Source organism: Bison bison, unplaced genomic scaffold (assembly GCF_000754665.1).
Source record: "Bison bison bison isolate TAMUID 2011002044 unplaced genomic scaffold, Bison_UMD1.0 scf7180017864325, whole genome shotgun sequence".
NCBI lineage: Eukaryota > Metazoa > Chordata > Mammalia > Artiodactyla > Bovidae > Bison > Bison bison.
Genome location: NW_011494897.1, coordinates 4,930,275 through 4,949,277, shown reverse-complemented (window position 1 = coordinate 4,949,277; position 19,003 = coordinate 4,930,275). Strand labels below are relative to the sequence as shown.

Here is a 19,003-nt window from a genome sequence, read left to right as displayed (position 1 = left end):
GCTGTGCACTCACCGAGCCGGGCGGCCAGGGGCCGAGGGGCGCCCGCCGCTAGCCGGAGCGCCCGGGCGCCTCCCTTTGCTCTTGGTAGCGTCGGTCCGCACTCCCTGTGACCCAGGACGTCATGATGCCTGTCTGTTTTCTCAATGATAACTTGGCAGAAGAAGAGAGAGGCTGCCAGGTTCTCCTCGGGTTGTTACGTGGTATGTGCACGTTTCTGTTTGCATGCCTTTCTCTCTCTCCCTTTTGCAAAATAAATATCTAGATTTCTCAAAAAAAAAAAAAATCCCGGCACTGTCATGATTTGATTGCATTATTGCGTTGGCATAATTGACGCCTCTGGGTGTGTATTTATGTGTCTGTGCGTGTGGGTTTTTTGTGTGTGGGGGTTTTTTTTTTTCCCCTTTAAATCCTGCTGCTGTTTCCGCCGCCGCAGCCGCCGCTGCCGAGAGGAAAGCAAGCATGCGTTCATCTTTTGTCTTTCATTTTACCTTCAGGGTGACATTCAGTGCCAACGGCTCCCTTTTGACCTTCGCCAATCCCCGGCTGGGCAAAAGACGTTTGGGGAAACTTGGGGGGAGGGGAAAGAAGCGCCCCTCGGCCCCGAACGCTGGGGTCTCTGTTCCTTCCAAGGCCAGACCCCAAACCATCCCGACCCACCGCCCACCCCTGAAAAACCATTTTCCCTTCTACCCACCGGGCCCAGGCAGAGAAGCGGCACCCAGACAGCAAGGAGCATCCACCCAGGGCCAGACATTCCTGTTCTCGGCTGGCACTTACTGACTTGCATCTCTCAGTTGCATTCCCAGCGTGTAGGCCTCTCACAACTGGAGCTATTTTTGTCTCCCAGAGATGTTCCTTAAAGCCCTTTAAAAATGGGGGGCGGGGGGCAGGGAAGAAAAAGAGAGAGAAAGACAGAATAGGACCAACTCCCTATTTGAGGGGCTCTCTGGACACATCCGGAAATTTGGGGGTGCTCCCGGACGTCTGACCCACAAGGGGAGTTTAAAAGGGCAGAAAGGAGAACTACCTTTTATTTGAATTCTTCTACAACAGCAAGAAAACTTTTTTTTTTTTTTTTTTAATACCAAGATATTATTGCTGATCATTCACTCTATGGGTCACTTCTCTCATGTTCTCTGGAATCAGTAGGGAAGGTCTCAAAAAATATTCCTTTGTGTTTGTTTCTGCAAACATGAGAATGTATTTTAGATGGTGTGTCTACATGACAGGTAAAACGGAGGGCATGTCTTTTTGTAATCTGTAGTTTACATCACTTGTACATTGGTATGTTTTACGTAGCTTCTATTAATCACAGTCTTGTGTATGTTCATCACTACAGTACTATGCATTGCTGAAAAATAAAAATCTAGCATGAGGTTTGGCAAACACTTTGCCCTTCTTTATCACTAATTCCCCACTTGGGGTAGTAGAATGGGCTTAGGATTTTTTTTTACCGCCCCCCTCCAAAGCCCCTGTTGACCTTGGTCACCATCATGAATAAGTGAAGTCACTGATTCAAATTCCTAAAAGATGACAGCAGAAGCCAAGTTTGCAAAATAGTAAGCATGAAGGAGAGTGTCAAATCTGGATGAGTTCAAAAGTTTTTCTCCCCAATCTGAGAAAAACTTTTGAACTCATCCAAAATAATCTTCAGCTGCTGTAGGTTTAAAAACAGTTTACCTATTTGAGAGGTTGGCTCCATGTAATGAAAACAACAAGTCAATTCCTAGGGCTTTTCCATTTCAACTCACAGATCAAGAATCACTAGCAAATTCCAGAGGGAAGTCATTGTAATTATGCAAAGACCAGACCATTTACATTGGAGCAGAACCTCACTAAAATAAACCTAGGGAGGGTCTCAGGACTCCTGACTTAGTACATTCCAGAAGTGAACTCTATCTCATCACCCTTAATAATCAGACATAGTTGTCTAGCTTTGCTTATCAGTCTTCTTGGAATGCCCAAAGGATGAATCAGTGTAGTTTTGTCCCGTGTTTAGAGGTTATCAGGGTCAAAGATGATTCTAAAGAAGGCAGAGGCTATTCAGAACTCTTAAGGAGACATCATCTCTCCATGTTCTTGGTGACTTTTCAGTAACTATCCAAGAGGGACTCATTAATATTCCATCTACCAACTTGGTTCTCCAGCTTGTTTACTTATTAACCTCAGAACTAGACCCTTAAAGACCCACTGCCAAGAGAAAGAACCATCAAAATGTGACTAACTTTAATCCCTTGAAATTCAAGTTTTTTTGTTCAGACAAATGCCTTCTGTGCTGTTTTGTCACCAATCCACATGCTCGTGCAGGTCACCAAGCAGTTTCCTCCCCCAGAGCTGAGCTATTGAGCAACCAGTATTGAGGCGACGAACTCAAGCTCTCTGGAGGTTTGAGTAGATCCCTTGTAAGCCCAGCTTGTCTAAATCCAGTTCCGGCGGGGAACTGGTCTCTCTTGTTTATTCAAGTTCAAACTTCTCAGGCTACTTTCAAGTCTTTATTTTCTGGCTTTATCCTAAATATAATAGTTGATATTGTTGTAACATGTTCAGTTTACAACTGATTGTACAATTGAAGTTGTACAATTGTTTGTAACTTCCCAATCAAACCAAAAGGCGTAAAAGCGCTAAGGTGGATGGAACATATACAAGGCACTGTTCTAACCGTGTGTTTAGAAGTAATAAACCTAATTAAATCTTCTCAACCTCAGTGTGAGAGAAGGGTTATTGGTATTCACATTGTATCCCCCAAGGAAACAGAGGGACAGAGAAGTTAAGTAATTTGCCCAAAGTTACACAGTTGGGATTCAAATTCAAGTGCCTTGAGCTGCCATTGTTAAGCTCGTTGCCTGTCTACTCACCTACCTACTCAACTTGCATCCCAACTGTCCTGCAGTCAGGCTAGACACCCACTGCCCACGGCACACCTTCTGTTAACTCCTACTCCAATGTCATTGCCCAAGCATTCAATGTGATTGGTCAAGTCCAAGTCAAAATTTTATTTTGCACACAAAACCATTATTTACCATTCTTGAGTGTGATCATCGTCTCTCTCTGTTCTATGGTGTTCACTTCTACATATGACATCACTGTTATTTAACCATTTCAGGGGTTTGCTTTTAACTCTCCACTCTCAATTCCTTTGTAAAAGGACTATAGGTTTTTGAGTTTTGTTCCCTGTCTTTTCTGGCTTGCCTAACAAAGTGCCAAGTACAACAACTGGTTCTCATTAAACAGTTTCTGATCACTCATTGACACAAAAGTGCCCTTTGGAGAGCTTGGATGCCAATGTTTAATTTGACAGACATCGAACATTTAACATAGTAAATGTTTTATCCTTTTAACTGGACAAAAGGCAAGCTTATTTCTCCATATTTCAGACAGGCCCTGAAAAAAACAAGTAAGATCATGTGAAGTGAAAGTCACTTAGTTGTGTCCAACTCCATGGAATTCTCCAGGCCTGAATACTGGAGTGGGTAGCCTTTCCCTTCTCCAGGGGATCTTCCCAACCCAGGAATCGAACCGGGGTCTCCTGCATTGCAGGCGGATTCTTTACCAATTGAGCTATGAGGGTAGCCCAGGTAAGATCATAGGCAAAACTATTTAATTGGAGAAGCATATTCTTAAATGTATATTTTTTAAAATATTTACTTATTTGGTTGTAAATATTTTCTAAAAAAATTTGGTTGTACCTGGTGCTCATTGTGGCACTCAGGATCTTTAGTTGGAGCATAGACACTCTTAGTTGTAGCATGCGGGATCTAGTGTCCTGACCAGGGATTGAACCTGGGCCTCCTAGCATTGGGAGCACATTGTCTTAGCCATTGGACCACCAGGGAAGTCCCTGGGGAAACATATTCTGATGGGGTAGAACTTAATGAGAGTGAGGGAAAAGAGTGGACACATATATAATTGTAATATTTGTAAGGCAATTAGACAATTATGACTTTTTAGCTTTTATGAACCTTTCTCTGCTGTATTTTTAATTTTCTAAGTGTCAAGATACTCATTTTCCTGCTTTAAAAGATAGGAAAATAAGCGGGGAACCATAGTCCCTTGTGATCTTCTATTGGATCCACTATTTCTCGGGTGATATCTGGCAAAAGACTGAATCATTCTTAACGGCAGTTTCCTTCGTGCACAAGGAGAAAAGTAAGCAGTCTAGTAGGACTGGATTTTTGGAAAATACAAAAATATGCTGGGGAGCTCAGGTAAAATTAACCACAACTGTATTTCTAATTCCTGAGTATAGTTAAGGGTAGCTCAGAAAAAAAATCCATACACCGAAATATGTTCAAACTTACTACCTTTTCCAACGGCCCCTTTTATATGAGATAAAATGATTAATAACTGTGTATACCAGTAACCGACCATATCAGCCACAATGTTATTAGTCATTATTCATACTTGCCTACAACTTTTCTTTCTACCACAATCAGAGTGTTGTACAACCTTTTTTTGAGGTAAATGGGTTCAACCATTTATGCCTTGATGAGTTAGATTCAGGTGTTGCTATCCTGAATTAAATCATGAAGTTAGTTGAAGAGCACAGGTATATGGTGAAGACAGGAGGGAGCTAGAACCAGAATGGGACCTCTTATATATTCCCTGATGTAACTCATTTGGAAGACGCTTCTCTCTGTGTTCCTTTCCTTATTTATTCCTATGCGTTGAAAAATTTTAACTCACCAACCTTCTCATCAGGTCTTTGTTAGGAGAAAGTGAAATGGCAGGAAGGAAAACACTCTTCCAATACAATGAAATACAATCATGGCAGATGTGCCTCATTTTACACTAGAGTTGTGTCTCTAAAATTTTTTTACAAACTTAGTAGAGCATAGAAAGACAAGAATTTAGGTCCTCTGGCTGAGGATCTAAATTGATTTCTACTACATCTTGCTAGTTATAGGACATCACAAAGTCCTACAGATAGTTAGGCTTATAATCAGAATGACAATACAGATCAATGACCCTATCCACTCCATACTTGAAAGACATTGTCCAAGTAGTAAGAACAGCCATTTATCAACCAGGACCAAGTTCATAAGACCATTTCTTTAAAACAGAAATGCATTCCATGCCTTTTTTATGAAAGACCACAATATCATATAAGGCAGAGGTCCTCAACCCAGATTTCATGCTCCATGAATGAATAAGGGAGTCTTGAAGTTGTAGGCAACATGTGTGTGTGCCTGTGTGTGTCTATGCACTGCTCTCAAAAAAGACCCATACGTCTCATCACATTCTCAAAAGGGTTCATGACTCCAGAAAGGTTAAGAACCACTGACGTAAGAATAGTTTATTTTAAAAACTGAACTTAAAAGAGAATAACACATCCATTTCAGCCAAATGTCATGCTGACTACAACATGGAGAGTGTATAGTAATCACCAATATTCAGAATGATGGCCTTGAGACACAATAAAAGCTTCAATCATCAAAGAAATTTATTACCAAGGTATTTTACTGAATATGGAGAAAATGGGCCACCCTTTTAAAAAGATCTGAATATTGAATTAAAATAAGAAGGGCCCTCTGGTTTGATTTAAGCTGGCTGGACACTGCTGTGGGTACTAAGAAAGATGGATTAGTTTGGAGAAATACTCATTGTTTCAGGGAGTACAGTTAAGATGCAGGGCATCTGTTAGGTGCCAAGGAATGGGCGCTGTGGGCAAAACTGTGGCAGTGAGGTGGGGAAGAGACACGGGAGGGAACTTAGCAGGAAAGCTGGAATCGACAGGCTTTCCTGACTGGCTTGGGCAACTGAATTAGTGATAGGATGTTAAAGAGATACAAATAAAGGTGATGCTGAGAAAATAATGAATTTGGTTTGGGATATACTAAGCTTCAAGACTTGTGCAACAGCCGGATTCCACCAGCCTTAGCAGAGATTTAGACAAAAATCTGTAGCCAGAGAATTTGTTTTGGAATCATCAGGAGATTGGCAGTGACTTAAGCTGGTAATAAAGATGGGGGGTGGGGTGGTTATCAATGTAAAGGACTTACAAGCATCTGACATAAAGTTGCATTTGTTTGAATAAAACCTAATTTGTAAAATATGAAATTATGTAACAAGGCAAAAGACTGCTGGGGATTTTAAATATCTGTAGACACCTGTATTTGTACCATACATTTCTGAATAGGGCAATAACTTTCAGATTTTAATTTTACACCTGGGGTTTTCTGGAGTTCTTTCATTTTAAGGCTGTATTTTCATCTGAGATATTTGCTGCCCAGGTTCAGAAGGGAGAAACTTTTCCTTGGCAACCAGGTTCAACTGGAAAAAATGATCAAGGTGTCACCTGATGCTACGAGTCACCGACTATGCGCTCAGCTCTGCGGCCCTGCCAGATGCTGACCCAGCAGAGGAAACTCGGTGTCATGGAAAGAACACTAAACTTGGAGTCAGAACACGCTAGTGGGAGTCGAATTTCTACCTCATATGGCTTTTGCGACCCTGGGCAAGTCATTCAACTTCTTTCAACCTGGATTTCCTGTTTAGTAACTTCCCTACCATCCTCAGGGAAGAATTTTTTGAGCATTGGTGGTTAGGTAATCTCCAGAGAGGTGCATGAGTGAACCTAACCACACACTTTAGAAGTCACCTTGAAGAGCAGATCACCTTGAAGAGCAGACTTATGGATAAAGGCAGTGGCGGTTGGGGAGGGGGGGTGGGGGAGGGTAGGAAGGAGAGGGTGAGATGATTGGAGAGAATAGCATAAAAGCATATAGACTACCGTATGTAAATAGCCAATGGGAATTTGCTGTATGACTCAAGGAACTCAAACTGGGGCTCTGTAACAACCTAGAGGGGTGGGAAAGGGTGGGAGGTGGGAAGGAGGTTCACGAGGGAGGGGACATATGTACACCTATGGCTAATTCATGTTGATGTAGAAATGCAGAAATCAAGCCAATATGGTAAAGCAGTTATCCTTCAATTAAAAATAAATAAATTCCAAAAAAAAAAGTCACCTCGATGCCAAAATGCAAGCCCCCTACCCTCTGAGTAACAGTCTAGCGTGGTCCATCATGCCTTCTTCTCTACCTCCATCAACACACTTCTCTGACCGTATTTATCATACTTCAATTATCCTTACTATGTCTGTCTTTGATGCTCAACTGTAACTGCCTTTAGTGTCACAGGTGTCTTAGCTCTCTTTTTAATTCCTAGTGCCTCGCACACAATAGGTGCTCCATAAATGTTCAATGAATAAACCGGGATCAAGGGAGAGCATTTGCCTGCATCTGTTCCCATTCCACGAAGGCTTGAGCTTATCGGGAAATAGCAACAGCAGGGCCAGCCTTCCTGAGAGGCCCTAAGCTATAGAGCACAGGTGTGGTGCCTAGAGGGGCTTCCCTGGCGGCGCTAGTGGTAAAGAGTCCACCTGCCACTGCAGGAGGCACAAGAGACGCAGGTTTGATCCCTGGGTCAGGAAGATCCCCTGGAGCAGGAAACGGCAACCCACTCTGTATTCTTGCCTGAAGGGGTCTCTCTCAGAAAACTCCTCCATTTACTGTTAAGCTACCTTACTGTACAGTTAGTACAAGGGAATAAAGTATGTCACTTCCTAATCATATGAAAACATAAAATACAAAACTGCCCCTCTCTCCAAAACATATAACACTGATTTCATCTGCCATCGATGTACTTTTATTCTTTGTTAAAATTTTGTTTTTAATGGGACATTTCAAATATAAAGAAATTGAATAATGAATCCTCACATGTCAGATACCCAGATCTAGTAAGCCTAAATATGTTATCTTTTCTTTAGGGTTATTTTTTTTTAATAAGAAAATATGGCATTTTAAATACCAAAAAATAAAATACATGCTGCAAACCAGATTTTACCAGAAAGCTAAGGAGAGGAAGAAGAGGGCGGGAGAAGGCATTGGGAACCTAAAGGAAAGTTGAGTGGCTGTCATGGCGTGGTGGAAAAGACCAAGAAAAATGGGACTGATGTCCTGTTTCAAAGTCCTTAGGAAATATATTAAACTCTTTATGATCAAATGATTGCATCTTTAAAATGGGATACTATTTAAGTATTGGAATTATTAGGAAGATGAAATGCATATGAAGGCATATGCCTTGTCCAAATAGGCAGCTGATAAAAGCAAATTCTCCTCTGTCCCCGCACACTGCGCCCCGCCCCCCAGCTGCTGCCTTTCTTCCTTCCTACTTCTTTACCTTCCCAGAAGAAAAAAAGAATCTAATTCATTGATTTGTAACAACAGTCTACTTGGAAGCTTTTCTCTTGGCCAGGCTGCTAAAAAACAAGATCACAAGGATTAGCTTAAATCAGTGAGCTCCAGACTTTACCATATACTGGAACCATTTGAAAAGCTTTTAAAAGCTATCTCAATGCTCAGACTTCCTTAGTGGCTCAGACAGTAAAAAATCAGCCTGCAATGATGGAGACCGGGATTCGATCCCTGGGTTGGGAAGATCCCCTAGAGGAGGAAAATAGCAATCCACTCTAGTATTCTTGCCTGGAGAATCCCATGGACAGAGGAGCCTTGTGGGCTGTAGTCCATGGGGCTGCAAAGAGTCAGACACGACTTAGCAACTAACATTTTCACTTTTAAGACACACCCGGCAGTAAAGAAGTCAGGATGCAGGATGTGCAAGGGCAGAAGCCAGGTGATAGTATGTTTTTAAAACCCCCAAGTGATTCCAATGTGTACCCAAGTTGGGGAACCCTGGCTCATGTGGAGAAATGGGCCTGTGACCAGTTAATTTAGCTAACTGGAGCCTGATGCTAGTCAGGCCCAGGGTTTGAATTCTGGTCCAGGGTGCCATTCTTCACTCTCTCACAGACTCAGATCGCTCCGTCCTTCTGCGACGCTCCTTTGGCAAGCTCTGTATCCATGAACCGCAGGCAGGGTAATGACCGGGGACTGACTCAGCCCAGGTTCCATAAAAGTGAACAAAAAAGCCCCTAGGACACTCGTATTTGTAGGACTTTACAATTTAGCAAGTCCTTTAACACTGTATTTCATTTCCTCTTCACAACAACCCTGCCCAGTTGGCATGATTACGATGCCCAATTTCAAGATGATGAAACCCAACATGAGGAAAGTTCTTTCGCTCAGAGACAAAGTGGCAGATGGAGGTCTCCTATTTAGGTCCGGGTCTCCAGAATGGAGGCGTTTGTCCTGGACTCCTCTGCCTCAGAAGCTCCACTGACCATCAGGGCTGATCATCAGCACTGATCATGCAGGGCTGCCTGCACGTTTGAAGGTTGGTTCAGACCCATTGTAGTTGCTCTGCTTATTAGGAAAGGTAAGGGAGGAAGGGGAAGAGAGGGGGAGGGAAGGATAGAGGAAGGGAAGGAGGGATAAAGAAAAATACTTTTAAATATGTTTGTTAGGGCTTCCGAGGTGGCGCTAGTGGTAAAGGACCCACCTTCCAATGCAGGATAAGGATGAGTTCGATCCCTGGGTGAGGAAGATCCCCTGGAGGAGGGCATGGCAACCCACTCCAGTATTCTTGCCTAGAGAATCCCCAAGGACAGGGGAGCCTGGCAGGCCACAGTCCATGGGGTTGCAAAGAGTCGGACATGATTGAAGCGACTCAGCACACATGCATGTTTGAGTTAAACAGATTTCTTCCCAGCAGGCCTTTTTAAATTATTTAATGTGTTAACAAGCATTATAAATCTCTAAAATTTACTTCCAAACGTATGAAACAGCAAAACCCTTTTTAAGCTCAGCCTTTGTCAGGACTAATGTCCCATGGAATGCGATTCCATAAAAGCTGCCGGGGCTTTCCTCACTTCGCTCAAGATTTTGTTGAAGTGTCATCCTCTCCTCTAAGTTAGATGGAGAAAAACAAACATCATATGGTATCACTCACATGTGGAATCTACTTTTTAGAAAAGATGAAACAAATGAACTTGTTTGCAAAATAGAAAGAGACTGATAGATATCAAAAACAAAGTTATAGTTACCAAAGAGGAAATGCGGGAAGGAGGGATAAATCAGTGGTTACCAAAGAGGAAATGTGGGGAGGAGGGATAAATCAGGAGCTTAAGATGAACATACACAGACTACTATATATAAGAGCGATAACCAACAAGGACCTACTGTATAGCTCAGGGAACTCTACTCAATACTCTGGGATATGATAAAAGTATCATATCTATATGATAAAAGTATCTAAAATGAATGAATATATATATATATATATATATGTATAATGAATCACTTTGCCGTATACCTGAAACTAACAGAACATTGTAAATCTACTGTACCCCAATAAAATTAAAATTTTTAAAAAACCGAATCAACACCTGCTCCCTATCCTCACCTGCTTTTCCTGCTCTGTTTTCTCTGAACCCCTTAATGCCTTCTAATATACCTTGTAATTGACATTATTTCCTTGACTGTTTGCCTTGCCCTCTGTTTGGGAACATGGCATTTTCTGGCTAATTTTTCCCAGTGAAATCTCCAGCACCTAGAAGCATCACTGGCCCACAGTAGATGTTCAATAAATATGTATTAAAGGAATGAATGAAGGCCCCAAAAGAAAAAAATGCCTGGAAGAATTCAAATGAAGGAAGCTTCTCCACAGGTATTGCCCCTTTAAGGAAATCAATTCTAATTCTAGTTATCGCTTACAATGATCTAATGAAGTGGATATGATTCCTACCTTATAGAAAGATAAAACGAGAATTAAAGCAATTAGACCTGTATGCAGGGCAGAAAAAAATAGTTAAGCCAAAAGATTGTTATACTGGAATTGATTCTTTTTCATTTTCTGCGTAACTACTGTGAGATAAAGTATATATGGTGGCTGTTTCCAGCTGTATCTGTGAAATCTACTAGACCCGTGGATAGCCATGAATTAATAGCACAGAGGTCTAATGTATTCAATATCAGGACAAGAAATTCTTTCCCATCTTCCAAACCAGACCAAGCTAAGATATAAAAATTCAGGAGACCCCTGATATAACGATGTTAACCACTGCCCGGATTCAGCATCACCACAGCTCACATCATATTCTGAGGAATGTTCTATAGAATTCTAATGGCAGTTAGCCTATTGCACAAGTGTACTGGGTCCCCTCCCCGACCATTTCACAAAAGCTCTACTATATGATAACAATGCTTGACACCGATGTAGAGCTGCTCTCTGGTAAAGGTCAAAGTGCTGTGAACAATTCAAATATAAGCAGGGACGATGCTGGTCCATGGAGCTCAGAAAATGATCCAGTTGACCGATTCCTCTCCAAACACAGAGAGCAACGATGATGTGAAGAATATACATAGTAATAATGCCGGATGAATGCTCTGTTCCTCTATGTTTTCCGTTTTATCCACATTTATGAAGGGATGCTCTTTTAGTAATGAAATTGGTATTTATTAAGCACACCAGAAACTGCAAATCCAAATGAGCATTTCCCTACAAAATAGTCACTTGGGGAGACGATGTAATTACCTCAGCGATCCTGTGACTGCTCTAAACATTTGGGGAATTCCTCTTTTAAAATCACCTTCAGAGCTGCTTGAGGATTCACACAAGAAAACCAATCTCATTCCTTTATGGCTGCACTTTACGTAACGCAAATATCACATTTCAATCCCAGGCAAATTTGGTTGGTCAATGTAGTGGGTAGCAAAGTGGCTGTCCATCCGAATCTCCCAGGCATTGATTCAGGACATAGCATGCCACGTTGACCTCCATTCACTTTGCAGTGAGTCAGGGCTGGGAACTGAGAGTCTGTTTTTAAGAAACCACCCCAGGGGGTTCTGATGCAGCTGGTTTTCTTTTGTGGGATGGGGATTTGAGTACCTCGAAGTTGGACAGCCTCATCCAGTGAGTCTTCCTCACTGCAAAGCCTGAACCTCTAACCTCCAATTATTCATTCACTCACTCAACATCTATTGAGTTCTTCCTATTAATATTTTATTCTACAAAGAGAGAACTACTGGCAATAAGAAGTGGAATAAAAGAAGTGTATGGTTAGATCAAAAACATTCCTACTGGACACATCCCCTTTCTCATCATATTCTCATGCTCAATCTCCTAGTTTCTGCCTTCACCTTGGAGATGGTCCAAAAAAGAATTAATGTGTGTAGACTCCAGAATAAAACGGCCTGGAGTCCAGTCCTTGCTCATCACTTAATCAGGTGACTGGGCAAGTTACCTCTCAGTTCTGGGCCTTATTTCCCCATCTCTGAAAGGAAGTTGATCATAGTACCTTCTTCTTAGGGATGCTGAGACCAGTAAGTAAGAAAAGGCATATAAAATATTTAGTATGGAGTTCACAGTTTTCAGTAAATATTGAGTACTATTATTTTTAATACTTATGTGCTAATAACTCTTAAATGATAAATTCTACATCTGAAATCCCAACTTCCTTATGCCTAGATGTCCATCATCATTTCAAACTGACCAGATGCAAACTTGAATTAAATATTGGCCCAACTGCTCCAAGTTATTCTATTCTGCTCTGGAGAAGGAAATGGCAACTCACTCCAGTATTCTTGCCTTAGAAATCCCATGAACAGAGGAGCCTGGTGGGCTATACACTCCATGGGATTGGAAAAGAGTCAGACATGACTTAGCAACTATTAACAACAACAATATGTTATATATGAATGTTTTTAAGAAAGTAAATTCTTAAGAGTTTTCATCACAAGGAAAAAAATTTTTTTTCTATTTATTTAACTTTGTATCTACATGAGATGATGGATACTCACTAAACTTATTGTGATCATTATGATGTATATAAATCAAATTATTTTATTGTATATTTTAAACTTATATCGTACTGTATGTCAATTATATCTCAGAAAAACTGGAAGAAAGGTAAAAAGAGATTACCCCAAGAGTGGGTGGAGAGAATTTCTATTTTTACTTTCTTACTGCTTTTGTATATTTATTTCCAACTAATTCGTACAGCTTTTGTAATTTAAAAAGTAATAAAATTAGAAATTAAGAAAAAAAATTTATTCTGCTCCCAATCTTGATTCAAGGTATCATTTATCTGTAAGGTCATTCAGTCCCCAAACCAAATGTATCTCAGATGATTTCTCCCACTTCATCCATCTCCCAAGCCAACAGGCACACATCCATACACACACATTTCACTTAGCTATAAATTTGTGTCAGTTCTGTTTCCATAATTTTTCTTTCCACTCTTGTGTATGTGTTTTAAATTAATGTTTAATAAGATGCTGCTACATGCCAGGTCTAATCACATCAATCATCAATTCATACAAATCTTATAGCAACATACGAATTAAATGCTATTATTATTTCCACTGTAAAAATGTAAAAACTGAGGCATGAAGACATTGGGAAATTTACTGGGATTCAACCAGCAAGGAACTCTGGAAACTAAGAGTCAATCCTGGCAACGGAGCCCAGAGCTGTGCTCTTCACCACTGTCCAAGACCAATGCTAATATTTAAAAATAATCATATGTGGAGTTCTTAGTACAGTATACCTTCATGACCATCCTATGATATAGACGCTATTTAAAACCCCTCTTTTGTAGATGAGGAAACTGGCACGCCCAGAGTATAAGCTGCCACTTCTCAAGTTCAGGTTTCCCTTAGGTATTGCCTGAGCTAATGAAATTACCTCCTCTATCCCTTCTGTGCATCTCCCAATTGAAATTTTGACAATTACTTTAAACTCAGATCTCACAATACTCTTCCCAAAGCTGAGTTCTTATCATTTATTCTTTTAAAATAATTTATTAAAAACCAACTGTATTCTAAGCAGTGTTTCTCTAATCTAACATTCATACATCCAAGGTAAATCTGACATGGAACTGTCCACAAGAAGCTCTTGGTCTTTGGGTGAGTACATAAACAGACAATTTCTTCAATGTGTACGATAGTGCACAGAAAATGGTGCCTAACAGCAGGGCACGGGATGGGTTCAAAGAAGGCCAAGAAAGAGCTTGGAGGATTGGTAGAATCTGCTGAGAAGCTGATAAGGTAGAGAAAAGGAGAAGAAAGAAGAGAGGTCCTTGATGAATGTAACTGAAGAAGACACAGATAAATAGAAAAATACCCATGTTCATGGAGTGGAAGACTTAATAATAAAATTTCCATATTATTCAAAGTAATCTGTAAATCCAACACAGTTTCTATCAAGATTCTAATAGCATGTTTTACAGAAACAGAAAAAAAAAAATCCTAAGATTCATATGGAACCATAAAAGACCCCTAATAGCCAAAGTAATCCAAGGAAGGAAAAGCTGGAGGCATCACACTTCCTAATTTCAAGCCATATCACAAAGCTATAGTCATCAAACAGTATAGTGGTGGTGGTGGTTTAGTTGCTAAGTTGTGTTCAACTCTTGTGACCCCATTGACTGTAGCTTGCCAGGCTCCTCTGTCTATGGGATTTTCTAGGCAATACTACTGGAGTGGGTTGCTATTCCCTTCTCCAGGGGATCTTCCTGATCCAGAGATGGAATCTGGGTCTTCTGCATTGCAGGCAGATTCTTTGCTATGCTAACTGAGCTATGAGGGAAGCCCATAAACAGTATGGGCTGGTATAAAAATAGACACATAAGACCAATGGAACAGAAGGAAGAACCAAGAAATAAAACCACACATAAACAATCAACTAACATTGGAGAAGGCAATGGCACCCCATTTCAGTACTCTTGCCTGGAAAATCCCAGGGACGGAGGAGCCTGGTAGGCTGAAGTCCATGGGGTCGCTAGCAGTCAGACACGACTGAGCGACTTCACTTTCACTTTTCACTCTCATGCACTGGAGAAGGAAATGGCAACCCACTCCAGTGTTCTTGCCTGGAGAATCCCAAGGACAGGGGCGCTTGGTGGGCTGCCGTCTCTGGGGTTGCACAGAGTTGGACACGACTGAAGCGACTTAGCAGCAGCAGCAGCAGCAACATTGGACAGGTAGCCAAGAATACTCAACAGGGAAAAGACATTCTCTTAAATAAATGTTGCTGGGAAAATTGGATATTCACATTTATAGGAATGAAACTGGACCCATATGTTGCACTACTCACAGAATTAACCTGAAATGAGTAAAAGACTTAAATGTAAGATTCGAAATCATAAAACTCCTATGAAAAAAACATAGGGAAAAACCTCTTTGACATTGGTCTTGGCAATGAATTTATGGGCATGACACTCAGAGCACAAGCAACAAAAGCAAAAATACACAAGTAGAACCACATCAAACTAAACAGCTTCTGCAGAGAAAAAAATCAACAACATGCAGGGGCAACCTATGGAATGGGAGAAAATATTTGTAGATCACATATCTAATAAAAGTCATTTTACAAAATATATAAAGAACTCATACAACTCTACCAGGAAAAAAAAAACCAAATACTCCAATTTAAAAATGGGCAAAGAACCTGAATAGACGTTTTTCCAAAGAAGATATTCTAAAGGTCAACAGGTACATGAAAAGGTGCTCAATCAATGTCACTAATCATGAGGGGAATGCAAAATAACACTACTATGAGATATCACCTTACACCTGTTAGAATGGCTACTACCTAAAAGATAAAAGGTGACAAAAGTTGGTGAGGAAGTGGAGAAAAGGGAACCCTTGTATATCTGGTAGAAATGTAAACTGGTGCAGCCATATGGAAAACAGTGTGGGCATTCCCTTAAAAAAGTAAAAACAGGGCTACCTTAAGATCCAGCAATCCCAATTTTGAGGTATGCATCTGAAGGAAATGTAATTACAATTTCAAAGCGGTATCTGTACCCTGGCATTCGCTGAAATAGCCAAGACATGGAAACAACTTGTGTTTAACTTTATGTGTATTGGCAACAACAAGGATAAAACGTGACAGTGATATGCTAAAAGATATAAGTCAAACAAAGACAGAGAAATTCCACTTATATGTGGAATATAAAAACATGCCATTCCCGGGATCTTTGGACCCAGGGATTGGACCCAGGGATTGAACCCTGGTCTCCCACATTGCAGGCAGATTCTTTGCCATCTGAACCACCAGAGGTAATAGAGAGTATTAACTAACCCTGCTGTGGTAATTGGGCTTCTCTAGTAGCTCAGATGGTAAAGAATCTGCCTACAATGCAGGAGACCTGAGTTTGATCCCTGGGTGGGGAAGATCCCCTACAGGAGGGCATGGCAAGCTACTCCAGTATTATTGCCTGGAGAATCCCATAGACAAAGGAGCCTGGTGGGCTACAGTCCATGGGGTCCCAAAGAGCCTGACACAACTGAGCAACTAATAGACACACACATCTTAGTAATTATTTTACAATAAGTACACATATCAAATCATTACATTGTACACCTTAAACTTACACAACATGTCAATTATATTTCAATAACGGGGAAATTTTTTAAATAAAAGAATAGAGGGCTTTCCTGGCAGATGGGAAAATATGCTGTGAGTAGAGATTCCAAGTAATTCTGTGCTGTTCAGTGTGACTATGGGCTTCCCTGGTGGCTCAGATGGTAAAGAATCTGCCTGCAGTGCAGAAGACCCAGATTCCATATTTGGATCAGGAAGATCCCCTGGAGAAGGGAATGGCTACCCACTCCAGTGTCCTTGCCTGGAGAATTTCATGGACAGAGGAGTCTGGTGAGCTGCAGTCCATGGGGTTGCAGAGTCAGACACACTGAGCTATTAACACTTATACTTCTGTCAATCTATGTTGAAGGATTTAAGGACCCAGTCTGGAAGGTGTGGCTGGAGATGTGTTTTGAAGCTTGGTGCATACCAAGCTTATATGTATAAGCACACAGTTTTGATAAGTTTCCTACTGTGTAGGCTTTCCCAGGCTTGCTGATAGGATGAACAGGCTAAAGCACCCTTCTGCCCTTCTGCTAGCACTGCTGAAATCTGAAAGGTGAAGCACAGAGTGAGGAGAGAACTCTTCTTGGCCTGTTTATGGAATCTGGATGTCATGCTGTCATGGGCAGCAGTCAAAGGATTTTAAAGGGGACTACGACATGACTGTGTTGGGCTGGCCAAAAAGTTTGTTCGGGTTTTCTGTAACATGGGATGGCAAACCCGAATGAACTTTTTGGCCAAACCAATATTTACGTCAAACAATGATTACACAATGCCACTCCTTGCCTCAAAATCTTCCTCATGGCTTCCCCATCACTGAAAAAGGAAGTGTAAAGTCTTCTGCATTCCAAGAAGAAACTCCAAGCATAAAGGCCTGGAGATAGCAGCATATTTGCTCTGTTCAAGAAACAGGAAGGAGACCCAAGTGGCGGAGGCAAAATCAGAGGTAGGACAGGGTAGGCCGATGGGGAAGAGAGATGGGATCAGAGAGATGAGAGCTCCGAGCGGAGGCAGTTCTGAGCAGGGGAGAAACTTGATCTGTACTTATTAAAAAATATATATATATACATATATCCCTCTGCTCTGATCCTGGATACGATCACACATAATACACAATGATTGTTCATAGAACAGAGCTCTGCACCCAAAACATTCTGGGATGCTGCTCTTCCCTAGGTGCCCATTCTTTTTTAAGCTTTACAAATTCTGACATCTATCACATACTTATCTTTAACTCAAGAGGAAGATGAAATCAAAGACAGGGCGGCCTCTTTCATCCCCTGGAGCTCCTGTGAATAGCACCAGTGTGGACAGAACGTTTTGAGAGCCGAGCCCAGAGGGCTGATACCTCGTAAACTGGTGAAAGCCCTGGAAGCCACTGTTTAGCACAGTGATGTACGCACTACTATATATAAAACAGACAACCAACAAGCTCCTAGTGTATAGCACAGGGAACTCTACTCAATATTTTGTAATAATCTATACAGGAAAAGAATCTGAAAAAAAAAGATGTATATGCATGTATAGCTTTACTGGACACCTGAAATTAACACATTATTGTAACTCAATTAAAAACACACATACAATGATATGGGAAAGAAGCACATAGTAAACCATCATCAGCTTGCAGTCAACACAATAAAGTGGAAAAAAGTCACAGAGCTTGTATTCCAAAATCTGGCTTCTAACTGTGGCTCTATCACCTACTAGCTGAGAGGCCTTGGGCAATTCGACTGTCTGAGCCTCATGTCCTCAAAGGAGCTGATTCCTGCCTTGCCAGTTGAAGGGGAGATAAATGAGAACAAAGGGGCAAAGGGCTCTGTAGGTGATAATGGATTAGATGACAGTGAGATCCCATCATCTTCTCAGCTGATTAGTCCCCCAGCAAAGTCTTGAAGCCAGAGAACTGGAGTGTCTTGAAGTGGAGACAAAGGTAGGAAAGTGCTGGGTGGCACAGGACATTAGGCTTCAGGATAAAGAAGAAAACAGTGACAGCATCATGTGATGGAAAGGAGCACTGTCACCATTCAATAGGCTTCCTTGGTGGCTCAGCAGTAAAGAATCTGCCTGCCAATGCAAGAGACACGGGTTCAATCCCTGGGTCAGGAAGATCCCCTGGAGGAGGAAATGGCTACCCACTCCGGTATTCTTGCCTGGGAAATTCCAAGGACAGAGGAACCTGGAGGGGTGAAGTCCATGGGGTTACAAAGGAGTTGGATCATACTTTTCACATGTGATATTTTGAATTTTGCAAAAAGAATACAATTCGATCAATTCTGTGAGTTGAAATTCAGCGTAAAACTCTTCCTTACAGATGAGGTTTCTTGGAGAACATATCTTGGGAAATGCTCACATGATGGGTTAGTCTCTAGAAAAGCACTCTGAAAGGATCACAGGTTAAGCGTGGTTCTGTGTGAATTCACTTGGATAATTAAAGTGCACTATCCCATCTAGTTCCTTGTCTTTGTGACCCTCTCATTGCCAAAGAGACCCCATCAGAATCACACACAAACTCAGACCCTTTCTAAGCGTGATATCCATCCTGACCTCTAGCCAGGGGCAGTCCAAGAGGACTCAGTATCATCATAACAATCATTTTTCCTGGTCTTATTCTCACTGGTATTCTAATTCCAGTAACTGAACTTCTTATTTCTATAATCAAATTTTCACTTTGCTCTAGGCATAACCATAATAACCAATTTTTCAAAAAGCTATCATTTGTTACACTCAGTGTGG

At 41.3% G+C, this 19,003-nt stretch overlaps 1 protein-coding gene across 3 annotated transcripts in view; it reads right to left on the bottom strand.

Moving 5' to 3' along the window:
• ESRRG (estrogen-related receptor gamma) overlaps positions 1 to 19,003 on the bottom strand; it is a 694,862-nt gene that overhangs the window by 644,295 nt on the left and 31,564 nt on the right. The window contains exon 1 of one of the 3 annotated variants that reach the window (XM_010853289.1): positions 14 to 975. The exons of the other annotated variants lie outside the window; for them this stretch is intronic. The gene's annotated coding sequence lies outside the window, so the exon portion shown is untranslated. Of the gene's footprint in view, positions 1 to 13; positions 976 to 19,003 lie in introns of those variants that run through there. 3 annotated transcript variants of the gene reach the window in all.